The sequence below is a fragment of the Pelodiscus sinensis genome, chromosome 14 (genome assembly GCF_052426305.1).
Source record: "Pelodiscus sinensis isolate ZL-2025 chromosome 14, ASM5242630v1, whole genome shotgun sequence".
Classification (NCBI taxonomy): Eukaryota; Metazoa; Chordata; order Testudines; family Trionychidae; genus Pelodiscus; species Pelodiscus sinensis.
In genome coordinates, this window is record NC_143065.1 from 39,321,825 (window position 1) to 39,338,916 (window position 17,092).

The following is a 17,092-nucleotide window of genomic DNA, read 5'->3' on the forward strand; positions in this document are numbered from 1 at the left end:
CCCCTCACGACCGGCCGTGGCATAGCCGGCTCTACTCCTCTGCGCCCCCATCCCACGATGGCCCCTCTGTTCTCATGACTGAGCTCTGTGGCCGGGTCACATTCAGTCCCACCACTGTTAGGGTACGTCTACACTACATGCCTCTGTCGGCAGAGCCATGTAGATTTGTTTATTCAGCAAAGGTAAATGAAGCCGCGATTTAAATGATCGCGGCTTCATTTACATTTACATGGCTGCCACGCTGAGCCGACAAACAGCTGATCAGCTGTTTGTCGGCTCGCCGCTAGTCTGGACGTTCCCCCTGTCGACATCAAAGCCCTTTGTCGGCAGCCCCGGTAAACCTCATTCCACGAGGAATAATCATTTAAATCGCCGCTTCATTTACCTTTGCCTACAACCCTAATCTACATGCCTCTGCCGACAGAGGCATGTAGTGTAGACACAGCCTTAGAGTAGAAAACCCAAATAAACCAAGAGAACAAACCCTCCATCACATCTGCCACCCTGGATTCAGGGCCCGGCTTGCCATAGTCCATATAACTGCCTCAGGGGCTTCACAGCACCTCACAAGATGCTGGGAGAGACACCTAGGCCTGCCCTCTACACTGTTCCAGGCCAGGCGCCGAGGACAGGCAGTCAAGGTTCACTCCTCCCAATTCCTTGCGGCTACCTCTGTAGACTTCTTCCTATCTGGCCTGGTGGCAGGCCTCTCCCACTGCTTCTCCCGCTCTGGCGATCGAGCCCTTCCTCTGTCTCCTCCGTAGGAGGTTGACGGGGTTGGTGCTTCGAGAGCCGATGACGTGCTCCTCATGGTCCAGGACCCGGGCGACCTGGCGCGGGTGGAGGCTTGCCAAGCCGTCTACTCGGCAGCCTCCTCCGCCCGGGTCAACTGGGTCAAGAGCTCTGGCCTGGTGGTCGGGGACGGGTGGCGGGCCGGCTCCCTCCCACCTGCACTTCAGGCCATCAGGTGGAGCGCGGGTCCACTGCTCTATCTGGGCGTCTATTTATCCGCCACGCACCCTTCTCCACCGGAAAACTGGCAGGGTTTGGAGGCCAGGTGGGTGAGCGGTTGCGGAGATGGGCAGGACTGCTCCGGTGCCTCTCCCTTCGCGGGAGGGCACTGGTGTTAAATCAGCTGGTCCTGTCCATGCTCTGGCACCGGCTCAACACCCTGCGCCCGGCCCCTGAGGTCCTGGCCAAGCTCCAGAGGGCAGCTTTGGAGTTCCTTCGGCCAGGACTGCACTGGGTCTCTGCAGGGGTCCTGTCTCTCCCCCTGGAGGAGGGGGGCCTAGGGCCTGGTCTGCATGCGCAGCCAGGTCCGGACCTTCCACCTCCAGGCCCTGCAGAGACTCCTCTTTAGTGCAGGTAGTCCGGCATGGGGCACCTTGGCGTGCGCCTTCCTCTGCCGCCTCCGAGGGCTCCGATACGACCGGCAGCTCTTTTTTATCCATCCGAGGGGTCTTCCGCGAGACCTCTCAGAGCTGCTGGAATTCTACCAAGACCTCCTCCAGACCTGGAAGCTGTTCTTGGTGACCAGGTCTGTTGTGGCCTCCGAGGGAGCAGACCTCCTCGCGGAGCCCCTGCTCCACAATCCAGCCTTGTGCGTGCAGGTGGCGGAGTCTCCCTCGGTGCGCCGGAGGCTGATCCTGGCAGAAACCACCATGGTCGGGGACCTCCTGGACTACGACTGGGGGACTGGATGGATCCCCGAGCGCTCGCTCAGCGCATGGGGCTCTCCACCCCCCGAACTTCCCTGCGCCTACTCCAGGAGGTGAAGGCGGCTTTGCCACGGCCCGCTCTCGACTTCCTGCAGCGGTCCCTGCGAGAGGGTACGCCCCGCCCTGTCCCTCCCCTCCTGCAAACCCTCCGTCCCTTATTATCGGGCCCCTGTTCCGCGGGCCCCCCCGGCCTCCCCATCCTTGGACCGCCAGTCGGCTGCAAAATCTGCAGCCGGTCTGTTTCCGGACCGCGCCTAGGGAACAGCTGTACACGCTTGTGCTCCACACCCTGCATTTCCCCACCCTCGTGTCCCACCCCGATTCTAAGTGGCGGGTCTAAGACCTATAGAGGGTGGGGGACCCCGATGGGCCAGCGTTTATTCCACCTTAATTCCGCGGCCCGTCGGGGACATCAGTTGGCGGCTCCTTTACGGGGCCGTGAGCACGGGCGTGTACCCGGTGCGGTTCACCCCCATACCGGAAGCCTGCCCCTTTTGCGGCGTGAGGGAAAACCTGGCGCACGCCTACCTCGAATGCGCCAGGTTGTAGCCCCTATTCCGGCTCCTCCAGATCCTCTTACTGAGGTTCTGGCTGCACTTTTCCCCTCACCTTTTCATTTATGCACACCCAATCCGTGGCCCCACAAAGTCGTGAGACCTCCTCGTCAACCTCCTCCTGGCCTTGGCAAAAGCTGCTGTCTATAATACCAGGAGGAGGATGCTGGACGAGGGGGTTCTCTGCGACTGTGGGGCCTATTTCCTTTCCTCCCTTATGTCACGTATCCGGGCAGAGTTCCTCTGGCTCCATCGACAGCTTTGAGGAGCAGTGGGCGCTGTCCGGGGTTCTCTGCTTGGTGTCCCCATCCGGTTCCCTAGTTATAAATCTTTAGCCCGCACTCCTTGCCCCTTTTGTCATTATTTGTCCCCAGTAATTAATTGAGCACGGGTTCAGTCGTCCCTCCCGCAAGGCTGGGGGAGGGGCTTTTAGAAAGTGGGCGGGCTTTGCCCGCCCACTCTCCCGTGTCTTCAAATAGGCACCGCTTCTCCCCTTTCTGCAGGGGTTCACAAGTATCCCCCTGGAATTCCCAAAGTAAAAGTGCAAACTCACTTCTGCCTGCCTCAGGCCTGACCTTTCCTCTCTCTGAATACCCCCCGTCTTCACTCCCCTGCAGGACGTCCAGCTTTTTTATCCAGGCTTCTCACCACCTAACCATCACCGGGCAGATTCTAACCTGGGACCTCTGGAGCCTCTACTACAGCTTGAGTTATGCAGCCAGCTGGCTCTCAGCTTAGGCTGTAGAGCTCCCTTGTTCTTTGCTCTGGCTGTCGGTGGTCTAAGTGGCTCTCCATGGGACAGTGACCCACACCCACTAGGTGTGAGAGTTACACATGCTCCAACCCAGTGTGGAATTGCCAGCTCTGAGGTACAAGCAACCCAGATGTCCGGGATGAACCTGAGCCCTTATTACTGGATGCAGGGCTGCTACATCAAAAACAGGACTGTCCTGTAAAAGGTGGATAAGTGGCAGTGTTGATCCTGGGGCTGCTCTCTCACTCCCGGCCTCTGGCCAGCCTTCGCTATTCAGGTTGATTGAAGGCCACCTCTCCCCTGGCCTCCCTCCGGTCTCTCTACTCTCCAGTTCTTCTCTGTCTGCCTGCAGCCCCCTTCTGCTCCTGATGTGATTTCTTTCAAGTCACCAGGCAGTTTCTTCCCGAGTTGGGCTGCATCCTTAACTAAGCCTGGTCCACCCTCCAGGACAGCCATATTAAACTCACATGAATTCTCTTGTTGCCTGTGTACGGGCCGCACCCCATCACACTAACCCTTTGCGCAGTGAGCCCTGACCTTTGACCTGTTCACTAATATGCCCAACTGGTGATGAAATACAATCTAGATGGCTCATTCTTGGTCATCAGCTTGTGTCCTACCCAGCCCGTAGAAAACCTTAAAACTTAATCAGCCATCTATGGGAAAGTAAAACCACACAAAGCTTTACCATGTATCAGGACAAATCTGAGATGTCATTTCAACATCACGGGTTGTATTCCTCTCCAATTCCCAGATGTGGGAGGATCCGCCACAAAAGATTCATGATGGGGTAGCAATGCTGGCTAGGGAAAAAGAGAAATACATCAGTGACTTATAAGAATAAGAACATAATAATAATAATAATAATAAAGCTTCCTTTCTCCCCATAACTGGAAAGTTCAAAAATTGTACAATTACATTTTGAAATGTTTGAAGGCTGACAACCGGCATGTCACTAGTCAAAAACATGGAGAGAGGAAGAAAATGTCTACACATCTTTGTTTAAACGTTTTTTATTTCAAATTTTTGCCAACATTTTAATCATCTTTATCCGCTGTATGTGGCAAGGTGGGGGTCAGGTATTTAGAGTGGGAGCCTCTGCCCCTTTGGAGCAACACTTGCACCCAAATGTTCCCTGGATGGCTCTGAGGATAGAGCAAGAAGCAATGGGCTAAAACTGCAGCAAGGGAGGTTTAGGTTGGACATTAGGAAAAACTTCCTGTCAGGGTGGTCAAAACACGGGAATAAATTGCCTAGGGAGGTTGTGGAATCTCCATCACTGGAGATATTTAAGAGCAGGTTAGATAAATGTCTATCAGGGATGGTCTATACAGTATTTGGTCCTGCCATGGGCAGGAGACTGGACTCAATGACCTCTCGAGGTCCCTTCCAGTCCTAGTATTCTATGATTCTATGATTCCATGAAACAAAGCCATTGTCTCTGTGCATTATACTTTTCCAAGCGAACGGTTTGTGGAGAGGAAAAAGACTGATCCGGGGGCTTTTCAATTTTCATCTGGGAAAGGAGACGCCCGTATTAGACGAGAAATATGTCTTGCCAGCTAGAGTAGGTCCTGGCACTCCGTTTAAAATGCCTTTGGCTTTTAAACGTGAAGAAGGAGCCAACGTGAAGCTCCTGTAGAAGAGGGCACAGAGGCAATGCGGGAAGATGGATGGAGTGATTTACGAAGCATAGACTTGCCAGGCTTGCATGGCGCTCAACAATCAAAGCCCTGCAGAAAAGAGCCGCCTCCTGGGACTGGTTAAGGACTAATGATCTATGAGGTTCTGCGACTGCCAACTGCTGATGCAGTCAGGAGGTCACAGCTCATGGGAGATGAATGGGAGCCCCAGGGAGTGATAAGATGCACATCGGCCTCTTTACAATTTATTGCCCCCACATTTACTTAAGAAGCAAGGGCGGCGGAAGGTAAACAGCGCGCGCCAAAGATCCCTCCGAGAAGGTAAAAGTTGCCTGTGTCCCAGAGCATAGCTCCTGCTCTGCCGGGTGCACTCCACCCCCTCCTTACCCAATAATGTTGCAGCAGCCGCAGGAGAAAAGACAGACATATGTTTGGTATCCAGAGCCAAGCCTCTGACTGGCAAAAGGAGCGAGGCGCCTGCCAGGCCCCCATTTGTCACTCAGCATTGAGGAGGAAAGCTGCTGCAACCCAACAGCAGAGCCTCTGCAAGCAGCCCAGACCCCCCTCCCTCCCGGGATAGCCTGACAGCCCCAAGGAGAGGCCTCAGGAGGGTAAAACCCGCACTGCAGAGAAGGAGAAGATGGGCAGGTGTTACACGGGCAGGGACCCGGAGGCAACATGTTTCACGCCTTTCTGCATTTCAGCCGGACACTCTGCTGCAGAAAAGGTCCCCAGAGATGTGGTTTTTCAGGAAGCTTCCCAAAGAGTCAAACCTCAGGGCTGCTGTGTATAAAACCCAGAACGTAGCCACGAATAACCGTTCCCAATCCGCTTCCAAGAGACTCCACGGTACTATTCCTTAGTAAACAAAGCAACAGCGAACACGCACCCCAACATGGAATGCGGCTTTTAAAAGAGGGAGGAGTTCACTGTTGGAACAATTTACCAAGGACTGGGGGGAACTTTTTACAATCAAGAGAGGATGTTTTCTGGGCTCACAAGGCATTAATTCCGGCAACTTCTCTGGCATGCGTTATCCTGGAGGCCAGAGAGTAGATGACCCTCATGCACCTTCTGCCCTAAGTACATGTGAAAGAGAACACTGACAATGATATTTGGAAAACCTCTGTGAAATTTTTAAAGCAAAGTGATTAGGTCGCCAGTCTACTGATTCTTATATACACGTCCCTATGTTGTCTCTGTTACGTTTACTTCACTGCAGAGTAACGTTTACATTTCTGTACATTAGGGCACCAGAACTGGGGGGGAAAGGGAGTCAGGGGACCATCATTAGGGTGGGGGGGGGAAGCAGTGGAAGGGTGGGGTCATGGATCAGTGGCCCCAGTATCGGTGGTACCCTCTCTTTTAGGGAGATGCCATGGCTCCTAGTTAGGACACACATTCCCCTCCGACCTTTGTTCAGAGAGGATTCTTCCCTCGCTCATGTGTGGCCATCACATGCAGTCGCCCGGGCTCTTCAGAGCGTGACCAGAATGGCAGCGGCTCGATTCTTTCCCAAGCCCTGTCAGCGAGGATCCTTACAGCTCCCAGCTTTCCCCACCGTGGGTGAGCACGATCAGGCCTTCCTCGGTGGCCAGGCTGACAAGACTCTGTATGTGCAGCGGTACCGGCCCCCAGTCAGCATAGCAGATGCACCTGCACCGCACGGCCGCTAACGCCCACCTTTATAACCGTTTCCCCCTGAGCTGCGATTGGTGCAGGTCTCACACAGTGACTGTCTCCCCTAAGTGAAAATGTCTCTCTCAGCCTCAGAAACGGCCACGGAACACGTCTCGTAACTGCCCCGCCCTGCTTCTGTTGCTCCGGCCTTCCGCCAGAATTAGGTGGTAACGGATTTCAGTTGGCGGGGACCGGGACTGGATCCGAAACATGCCCACAACCTAACAAGCTTCTCTTAGGCTTTTCTCGGGAGACACGGGTTTCACTCTTCAGGAAGGAAGAGGCAGCTGGGGGTCAAATGCTCCCAGTCATGGCTACACGAGAGCCTGCACGTCCCTGAAGGATACGCGCCTCAGGGGACCATTGCATGCAAGCCCGTAGCATAGCAACACTGTTCCCAAGGGAACACTCAGGTGTCACAGGAATCAGGAAACAAAGATGGAGGCCGGGGGCGGAGAGAGGAGTCTGGGCTGCTAGATGCCATTGTCCATGCTACTGGAGAGCTGTGTCTGAGAAAGAGCTAACATGAGCCAGTTACACTGTACAAACTCCTAGCTCTAGAGCCCAGGGTCTGTGCTCTGTCTCAGCAACCTGAGGTCTGCTTGTTGCATTAGGGAATAAAGAAACCCCATCCCCTTCCCCTCCTTTCTTCCAGTCTCTCCCATCAGCCCCTCAGCCGGCAGCCCCGGTAGGAGGTGTGCCTCAGTCCCCAGCCAAATGATGGAAGTTGCCAGGCCACCTTCTTTCCTGCGTGTTTGGTAAAAACTCTCTCCTGCTCCCCTTCTCCACCTCTGGATTTGCCAGAAGAGACTGAGTCCCCGTAACACTCCCTCAAAGGTAGGCCCATGTAATCATGCTCCAGGGCCCGGCAGGCAAGCACAAATCACTGCCCCAGAAGGCCTGGCTTTGCACATGAGCAGCTTCCACACAGCCCATTGGCATTACCTGCGGACAGGGCCTGTCAGAGCCAGGACTAAGGCCTGCAAACCGTCTGTAGGCCATAGGCTGAGTCCCAAGCCAGGCCTAGGTGGGGGACGGGGCGGTGGGCATGTTAGAAGGAAGCTGCCGCTAGGGTTGCCAGATGGTTGAAATAAAAATACTGACATTTCCTCCCCACCCCCCACCCCCCAAAAAAAACACTGGGAAAAAATTCTGTTAAAGGGAAAAATGGGGGAGGGGGAAGTTGTCGAGCAGATAAATAAATAAATAAATAAAGACTCCAAGGACTTAAGCCAAAAAAAAATGTTTTTCAATAAAACAGCATTAAAACAGCATGTCTCCTTTAAGCACAGTGATAGGAACAGGGGAGCAGTTGAGCACTATGCATTGCTTCCCCTAGGTCTTTTGGCCGGCAGCCATTTTGTGCCGGCAGCCTTGGGGAACCAGGTAAGCATGGGGGCTGGGGTCAGAGGGTTGGGGGCCAGGAGGAGAGAGGGGCTCAGGGGGAGGAGGGGGAAGCCGGGCATTGAGTGCTTGTAGGGTTGCCAGGTGCCCGGCATTTTCGCCACTTGGCCGGGGAAAAATTCAGAGAATACCGGCCATCTCAGGTGTCTGGTATTCTCTGAATTTTTTTTTACCAGACAAGAGCCGAAAATACCGGACTGTCTGGGTGAATACCAGACACCTGGCAACCCTAGCTGCCACACACAGAAGCAGCAGCGCCAGTTCTTGCAACCTCATGCCAGGTCTCACTAGACTCACTCTCTTTGGTGCTCTTCTTAAAGCCTGGGCACCAGACGCTCTGCTTTCACATAAAAAAAGGTCAACTAAACGTTTGAGAGCTTCTCCCCCTCCTGGGTGCAGAGATAAGCCTAACAATGGGTATGTCAAAAGTCAGCATGCAAATAAAACTTCCCATTACAAACTCACCCATCCCTCACACGCACGATTGTTAGGCCCACCTCATGGTTTGGTGGCCTGAACCGTTTCAGACAGTTCGGGTTTGGCCACACTGCAGCGCCATCCCTACCACTGGTGTATGCGGGACTCACGGGAACTTTTTTGGTGCTTCTGATGTGTGTGTTACTGGTTGCAGTGTGCTATCCCGCTGCAGGACTTTGGAAATCCTGGATTCCCCCACCACACACAGTTCCCTTAAATGCTTATTGAACACAGATGTCATTTTCCCTCCAGATGCTTCCGTTAGTATTGCTCCAAATAAAGCATTTCCTAGTTATTTTTTTTTCCAAATCATCTCTTCACATTCATGCCCCAGAGTTGGACCATTTCCTCGCCCATGCATTGGAATAATTTATGGGTGTCTTCCTGAGAAAGGCTGTTCCAGTCACCCTGTGTTCCACACTCTGCTGTTCCAGCCTGACTCCAGGCAAGCGTTTGACTCTATGATGCTTCCAGAGTAGAATTTACCAAGCTCTTGAGTAACATCTGCAAGAGAACACTGTGGCTGACACCAAAGTGAGTCATGAACTGTCCATCTTCTTGTCAGGTAGGTTTGATATAATCTTGGATGATGGAGGGCTTGCTAACTCAATTTCTGTCCTCCAGCCACGGTCCTTTGCAAAACAACTGGAGGCTCATCATAAACGCTTTTTGTACTGAGCAATGTGGATGCATCTTCCATTGTAGTAGCTTGCGTGTTTTGTGCTGGGAATTTGGGTGCATACCTCATGGCTGGTGAATGAAAACTCTACTGGGAAATTTGCTCTCCTGGTGCCCACATTTACCATGTTGCATTACAAACTGGATGTGGTACCTGAGACCTTCACTAGAAGTATCAGATACTGATTCTTGCTACACGGAAAGTCCAGGTCCAACCAGAGCAATGGACAGATTCTATTTCTGTGCTGCCAGGCTTTGGAGTCTGCCATGAGAAAGCAGATCCCATCAGATTAATAGAAGTGTTGCTATTTGGAGAAAAGCCAGCATCAGCCACAATGTGTACAATGCTAAGTGCATTTACACACCAGCCATGGGGCTGGCTCAGAGGATACTCATACAGAATGGGAAGAGACTGTCTAGGAAGGAGTACTGCAGAAAGGGATCTAGGGGTCATTGTGGATCACAAGCTAAATATGAGTCAACAGTGTGACACTGTTGAAAAAAAGCAGATACGATTCTGGGATGCATTAACGGGAGTGCTGTCAGCAAGACATGAGATGTCATTCTTCCGCTCTACTCTGAGCTGATTCAGCCTCAACTGGAGTATAGGAGGCCCCCGACTTACAACTGCCTGAGTTCCAACTCCCCGCACTTATAACCATTTTTGTAAGTGCAGAAGGGGCCAAAAAACCCTGACTTGCCTCCTCGGCCTGCATTTACGACAGCGCACAGCGCCTATTGTAAATGAGGGTTCGAGTTACTACGCCCCCGACTTGCGACACTTCCCCAAGAACCAATCGCATCGCAAGTCGGGGGCCACCTGTATTGTGTCCAGTTCTGGGCACTGCATTTCAGGAAAGATGGAGACAAATTGAAGAAGGTCCAGAGAAGAGCAACAAAAATGATCAAAGGGTGGGATTGGTCCTGCCTTGGGCATGGGGCTGGACTTAATGACTTCCTGAGGTCTCTTCCAGCCTATGATTCTCTGAAAGGTCTGGAAAACATGACCTCTGAGGGAAGACTGAAAGAATTGGGTTTGTTTAGTTTGGAAAAGAGAAGACTAAGAGGGGACATGATAGCCTTTTTCAAGTGTTACGGGTAGGAGGGAGAAAAATTGTTCCCCTTGATCTCTAAGGATAGGACAAAAAGTAGCGGGCTTAAATTGCAACAAGGGAGGTTTAGGTTGGACATTAGGAAAAACTTCCTAACGGTCAGGGTGATTAAACACAGGGATAAATCAGGGGGGGTTGTGGAATCTCCATCACTGGAGATATTTAGGAGCAGGTTAGATTCAGGGAAGAGGTTGAACTGCAGTTAAGTCACTCGATTAACTCGAAAAAATTAATCCCACTGTTAAGCAATAGAACACTAACTAAAATGTATCAAACATTTGTGGATGTTTTTCTACATTTTCAATACTGATTTCAATTACAACAAATACATGTGCTATATAAATGATAAACAAAAAATAGTATTTTTCAATTCACTTCATATAAATACTGAAGCTCAATCTCTTCACTTGGAAGTGTAACTAGCAAATGTAGATTTTTTTTTTATTACATAACTGCACTCAAAAATAAAACATGGTAAAACTTTAGAGTCCACAAGTCTACTCAGTCCTACAGATTGAACCTCTCTAGTCCAGCACTTTCTGATCTGGCAACATCTGTGGTCGGGCATGTTTTTAGTTGGCCACGTATCATGTGTATGGGCAAAGGTCATACCCACGGTCCCATAAAGTTTGTTTATAGCCTGGTCCTGGTTTTTAGTGTTCTGTGCTGTTATGTAGCTCTAATTTACCCCTCAATGTCTTTTTAGAGCCCAACGAGCAGTGGAAGTGTTGGTGATGCTGCTAGACAATATTGACCTTCCGTGGTTTGGTAAATTCTCTGGTTCAGCATTGGTCAGGTGCCAAAGGTTGGATTAGAGAGTTTCAACCTGTACTTCTTGTTCTGCCTGCTTCTTATTTACAATGTCACCAGCAAGTGCGGATGGGTGTTCATTTGGCTCTTTTGGAATCAGCTTTGCTTGGTATTTACTGCCAGATATTACATCATGGCTAAGCACTCTTGTGACACTGGTAATGTGAAGAGGGTGGCAGGACAAAAGCACAAGCAACCTCAAATCACTTCAAGCAGTTGCTTTCTCGAGGTCTCTGGCACCCCCATTAGTGACATATTCACAAGGCTCACTACTGCTTGTAACACGTTTAGCATTGTTTATGCTACTATTCCTGCACTTAGCTGGACCACCCTCTGCAGGCAGCTAGGTTTGAAAAGCAGCTCTGTTCATCGTGCTTCCCCCGACCACCCAGTGAAATGGCCCTGGTGATCTTCCTATGCTTGCACAGCCATGGAAAATTGCCTGGTTCTGTTTATTTATGTCCTCAGAGGGCAGGGTCAGAATTGGGATATGCTTCCCGACTATCCCACCAGCGCAGTGAGGGAAGGCTGGTTCCATCTGCTATCTCATGCCCATTTCCCATAGTCACGCTGCTGTGCAGCAGGATATGTGTAAAGGCCCTGCCCCCCCAGATGAGGGCTGCCCTCAACATTTTCCAGAAGAGTGCTAGGGAGTGACTGCCCCCCAACCGCTAGCAACCCACACTCTGAAATCTTGCCACCCCAATCACCTTTTTCTCCACTGCAGACGCCACCTCTGGAGTGTTGCAGCCTGTTCTGGGCCTCCCATTACAAAAAGGAGGTGAACGCATTGGAGAGGGTCCAGCAGAGGGCAACAAAAATGATTAGGGGGCTGGAGCACATGACCTATGAGGAGAGTCTGAGGGATTTAGGCTTATTTAGTCTGTAGAAGAGAAGAGTTAGAGGGAATTTGATAGCAGCCTTCAACTGCCTGAAGGGGGGTTCCAAAGAGGATGGAGAGGCTGTTCTCGGTAGTAGCAGCAGGTTTAAAAGAAACAGAAGGAAGTCTTTCTTCACTCAGCTCACAGTCAACCTGTGGAACTCCTTGCCAGAGGATGCGGTGAAGGCTAGAACTTTAACAGGGGTCAAAAAAGAGCTAGATAAACTCATGGAGGTTAGGTGTATCAATGGCTATTACCCAGGATGGGAAGGAATGATAACCCCTGCCTGTTTCTCTGGAGGTGGGTGACAGGGGAAGGATCACGTGAGGATTACCTGTTGTGATCCCTCCTTCTGGGGCATCTGGTATTGGCTGCTGTCAGCAGACAGGCTACTAGGCTAGATGGACCTTTGGTCCGACCCAGCATGGCCATTATGTTCTTAGTGACGGATGGCAGAAGGAGCAGCAATGGTCTCAAGTTGCAGCGGGGGAGATTTAAGTTGGATATTAGGAAAAACTATTTCCCTGGGCGGGTGGAGAAGCACTGAGATGGGTTCCCTAGGGAGGGGGTGGAATCTCCATCCCTAGAGGTTTTTAAATCCCAGCTTGACAAAGCCCTGGCTGGGATGATTGAGTTGGGGTTGGTCCTGCTTTGAGCAGGGGGTTGGACTTGATGACCCCTTGAGGCCTCTTCCAGCCCTAGGGTTCTATGACTGGGGTGGGTTTGGCACAGAGCTCCAGAAACCCGGCCTTCTGCAGCCAAAGATCTACAGTCATGGCCAGTCTTCCCGTTTTTGCCCGAGGATCCATGGTCATTTTCCAGGCCAGAACCACCACTCCGCTGCACAGGTCTGGGCAGGGAATGCCTGCGGCATCCACTCCTTGGTCCTCCCGTTCACGGCTGCCAGCCGGCCACAGCGGTGATAGCAGGGGTCTGCCAGAGAGAGATGAACCCATCAGCCCATTCACAAAGCAGACAAGGCAGATCTCCTGCCCTGTGTCGCATCTATGCTTTTGCCCATGGGATGATGGTGAGACAGGAATTTGGCATGAAGACAGAGATTATGGGATGTAATGGAAGGCATGGTGGGAATTTAAAAAAAAAAAGGGCACAGAAAAGAATCAGGAAATGATGGAAAGTGGAGCCGAAATGCTCTCAATTCCCAATGTCCCACAATGCACTTCAGAAATTACCCAGGAAGCAATGTGCTGTACAGAGATGTGGAGGTCACAGACGCCTACCTACAGGGCTGGGAGCCTCTGACCAAGGCAACACACTGGTGTGAGGATAAACTGCACCCCCAAAGGCAGCAGGGACATCATTTGCAGTGGCGAAGAAAGGGGGGTAATTGTTCCCAGGTAGGGAAAATCTCTGCCTGCCCTTCCCCCACTGCACCAGCCCACCTGCCCAGGCTTGCGTGTTGGGGATGAGCCAGGGTTCTGACGACAACCAAGGCCGTGGACACCCGATGGTTTGCTTAGCGGCAGCTGCTTCCCTTTGCTCCCCCTTTGTGGGTGAGTGGCAGCTGGGCTCATGCTGGGGCCCTCAGAGGGCAGGTTTACACGTGAACGCCTCGTTATTTTGTCCCAGAGGAGTAGCCGGGTGAGTCTGTAACTTTAAAACCAACTACTAATCCTGTGTCAACTTAGAGGCTAACAAATATAGAGGATCATGAGGTTTCAAGAATTAATTGGGAGTGGAAATAATAGAATCCAAGGTGTATATATAACAGCAAAAGCAGTTACCTGTCAATTGTAGGTCCCATGTTAATGAAGTTAATGTAGTAGGTTGGATGTGTCCCATTCATAGCTTTTGATGGGAACATGTAAATGTCAAAGGCAGGGGAAATTGCCTTTGTAGCGCATTGTGTCTCCATTGAGAGTCAGCCCTCAGGGCTGAAAAACAGCTGGGAAAAATGGCTACTGTAAAGAGGAGCCCATCTCACAGTATACATTTGCTGGATAGCCAATCTCCATAACCAGCATTGGTACTTTTTACCCTAAATAAAAGGAAACCTCTTCTCTCCTGGCCCAGGCTATCAACTGAGCGTTCATAGTCATTTAGGGGACTATATGGTCTTTGAAACAGTGGGATGCTGACTGACAGATGATTTGAAATCCCACCTGTTGTGTGACCCAATAGTGCTGCAAGGGTCAAGAGAGGAAGAAAGCACAGCAAGCAGCATTTATGAAGGCAGTGACTGCTAGTCTATTAATGCCAACAGAATAACTGCCCAAAGGCCACTCAAGTTATGAAGAATAAGGCTACGCTGGAGTTCATATGGGGTTCCATTTCTCCGAAATAGAAACAGGCCATTATAGTTTTTCTGATTTAATTCCAGTCCCATTCTCTCATCTCCTGTCCCGTTAAGCACAGGGCAGGAATTCAAACCGAGTAAAGCAAACAAGGTTTATCTTATTCCCTATCTCAGTGAGTTTGCTTTGGAAGTTTGTTTTACCATTGCATTACTCATATTGTTTATACGGAGCTCGTTGTATGAGCCTTTTCACGGAACAGTTGACACAATTAAAAGGCTTTTGAAAGAAACAAAAGCAGAGAGATGCCCCCGTGTGGGTGCATTACAGCTGGCCCCCGTGTCTCCTTTGTGGGAAGAGCTCTCACTACACACCCTCCATTTTCTTTCCAAAGCCAGAAATCTTGGCGTCATCCTTGATCTTACTTTTCTCCTTCCTACGTCTTCCTTTCATCACCTCTGGACCATAGCCATGACTTATCCATTCCTTGAACCTTCTTCAGCCCTTCCTCTACTTACATTCTGAGTCATGCCTTCATCCTTTGCCATCTGTTTCACTCTTTCACAAGCCTTCCTCTATCTGAACTCAGTGCCCCTGGGATTCCAACCAAACACAACCGCCTAGTCTAAAACTACCCCTGCCTCCTCAGCACTCTGTAAAACCCAGTTAAAATGACCTTCCCTGACTGGGAAAGCTATTCCTGGATTTGTTCCTTTGCCTTGGCCCCCTCTGCCACAATGTCTCTTCTTGGGCTGTCCCATCTTAACCCCTCATTCTTTGGAAGTCACGGATGGTGATGTATCTCAATTTGAAGTCGGTGGCAAAACTCCTGGCCCCACTGAAGTCAGTGGGATTTCATCCTAACTTGCAAACTCTCATCCTCACAGTTTCCTTTTCTCCTTTAGACCATGACTTCCAGGGAAGGCTTCGGTCGACCTGCAAGGGGTGTGCGAGAGAGTCGTATCACGCATTCTAAATTCCGTCGCAGGGACCGGGGGGTTCTGAGAAGCCTTACAGCAGCACATTGCAGCTTCTGGAGCAGATTCTGGTCCATTAAGAGAGATTATTTGATTGAAGCATGGGAAACACAGCCAGTATTGTTATTTTTCTGACGTAAATTCAGTTTTTTCCGCTCATAAATGTGACCCAGATTTTAGAACTGGCAACACAGCTCTGCTGTAGAAGTTGCAGAGGCAAAGATGCGGGAAGGAAGGTAATTGTCACAGCTAGGGAGGGGAGATTAGGGCTTTGGGCATGTGGGAAAGCATCTGAGATGGTCAGGGAGGGAGGCATAAATACATTCAAGTGCCTTAAAAGATAGATGCCAGAAAGTTCTTCAGAGATCACTGACCTTGCTATAGGCCCAAGCCTGCAAAAGTTTCTCTTCTGAGAGAGTAAGATTTGCAAAATTGGGTTTACAAATGTTATCAGTTGTTTGTAGCATATCACTTTGTGGGTTGGGTTACCTCTCGAGATGTGGAAGAATGGTGGTTTGCCATAGACCTCTGCAGAAATGAAGGCATAGCTCCAAAAGCAAGCCAAAGGACAGGGCAGGAGTGGGGGGGAGCTGATATTTTTGGCTCCTGAATCAGGTAGAGCCACAGCTGAGCCACACAGATGCCTAATAAACTCCTGCAGACACTGCAAAACAGCCCCGCGGTTCATGGAGAAATTCATGCTCATAGTGAATGGAAAAAAATAATCAAAACTGAATTTGTCCCAGAGAATGCAATAAGCTACTGAAAAATTCATAGAACTAATGCCTTGTACTGATCTTGGTGTGAAGTTAGATTAGTGGATTTTATAAGCATTTAAGTCAAGCAGGGACCATTAGATTATCTGGTCTGAGCTCCTGGACATCACAGGCCATAGAATTTCCCTCCATTCCCTTGTATAGTGCAAAATCTCTTGCATTTGGCTAGTGTACCTTTGAGAAAGGTGTCCAGGCTTGATCAAAAGACAAGAGAAGGAGAATCTATCACTTCCCTCGGTAGTTTGTCCCTTTGAGTGAGCTCTGTGAAGTGCAAAATCATGTCTTTTGCCAACAGAAGTTGGTCCAATAAAAGATATTCACTCACCCATCTTGTCTCTTCTAAAAAAACCTAATTTCTAATGTGGAGTTTCTAATTTGAATTTGTCAGGCGTTCACTTCCAGTCCCTGGTTCTTCTTCTGCCTCTTTCTCCGTAGCGCAGAGAGCTCTCTACTACTTGGCTAATACAGCACAGTCTTGATCTTCTTGAAGCAAAATGCAGGACAATGTAGCACTTTAAAGACTAACAAGATGGTTTATTAGATGATGAGCTTTCGTGGGCCAGACCCACTTCCTCAGATCAAATAGTGGAAGAAAGTAGTCACAACCATATATACCAAACTAACACGGCTACATTTCTATCACTTGATCTTCTTGTGCAGAGGTTACTTAACATTGACATAGATAACTGATTACACTGTCCCCACCTGCTCAAGCCTCTATGCAGGAAATCAGCACAATGCTCAAAATGGAAATAGCTTAACTGCGACTGGTACAGGCCTGTAGGTAGCACCTCTCTCTAGATTCCATGAAGAGTGGGCCTGTTCCTCTTTGACCACACAGCACTCTCCTCGGGGCTCACCCACCAGCCAGAAATGGTAATTGTATGTGTGATTCAGAGACCTCGACTTAGATAAAGGTCTCATGGTAACTGAGGCCACAGACAACCGGTGGGAGCTGCTACAAAGACCTTTGTGTAGCTAAAGGGTGAGGAAGGGAAACTGAGGCATATAGGGTGACTTACCCAAGATCAGCGGTAGACTTGGAGCACAGAACCCACAGGGTCCTTTTTTGAAAAATCTGAGGCCAGATTCTGTCACCCTCTCTCCCACTGTTTGGCACTGCTACAATCCAATGGCTTCTGATCTAAAGCTGCTTGCTTAAAACAAATCAGAGGAAAATATTCTGAGCAATCACCGCAAGGCACAATTATGGCTCCTGCAAAAAGGGAGCACAAAGTAAGAACATTAAGTAGTGGCATTTGCCATGAGCAAAATTGCTAATCTGGTCCTGAAATTAAGTCGTCAATTTTTAATATCTGTGAAAGATTTTTTCCAAAAACAGCTCCAGAGACGTTGGCTGTGCAAGTGGAATA

General features: G+C 50.2%; 1 long non-coding RNA gene across 2 annotated transcripts in view; it reads right to left on the reverse strand.

Annotated features, from left to right (window-relative positions):
* The window catches only part of LOC106732434 (uncharacterized), a 29,912-nt gene extending 21,547 nt beyond the window's left edge, over nucleotides 1–8,365 (reverse strand). The window contains exons 1-2 of one of the 2 annotated variants that reach the window (XR_016350677.1): nucleotides 8,251–8,365; nucleotides 3,715–3,829 (exon numbers count right to left, since the gene is read on the reverse strand). This is a non-coding gene — a long non-coding RNA (uncharacterized LOC106732434). Of the gene's footprint in view, nucleotides 1–3,714; nucleotides 3,830–6,352; nucleotides 6,967–8,250 lie in introns of those variants that run through there. The other variant, XR_016350676.1, reaches the window with a different exon arrangement.
* Between the last annotated feature and the right edge of the window lie 8,727 nt (nucleotides 8,366–17,092).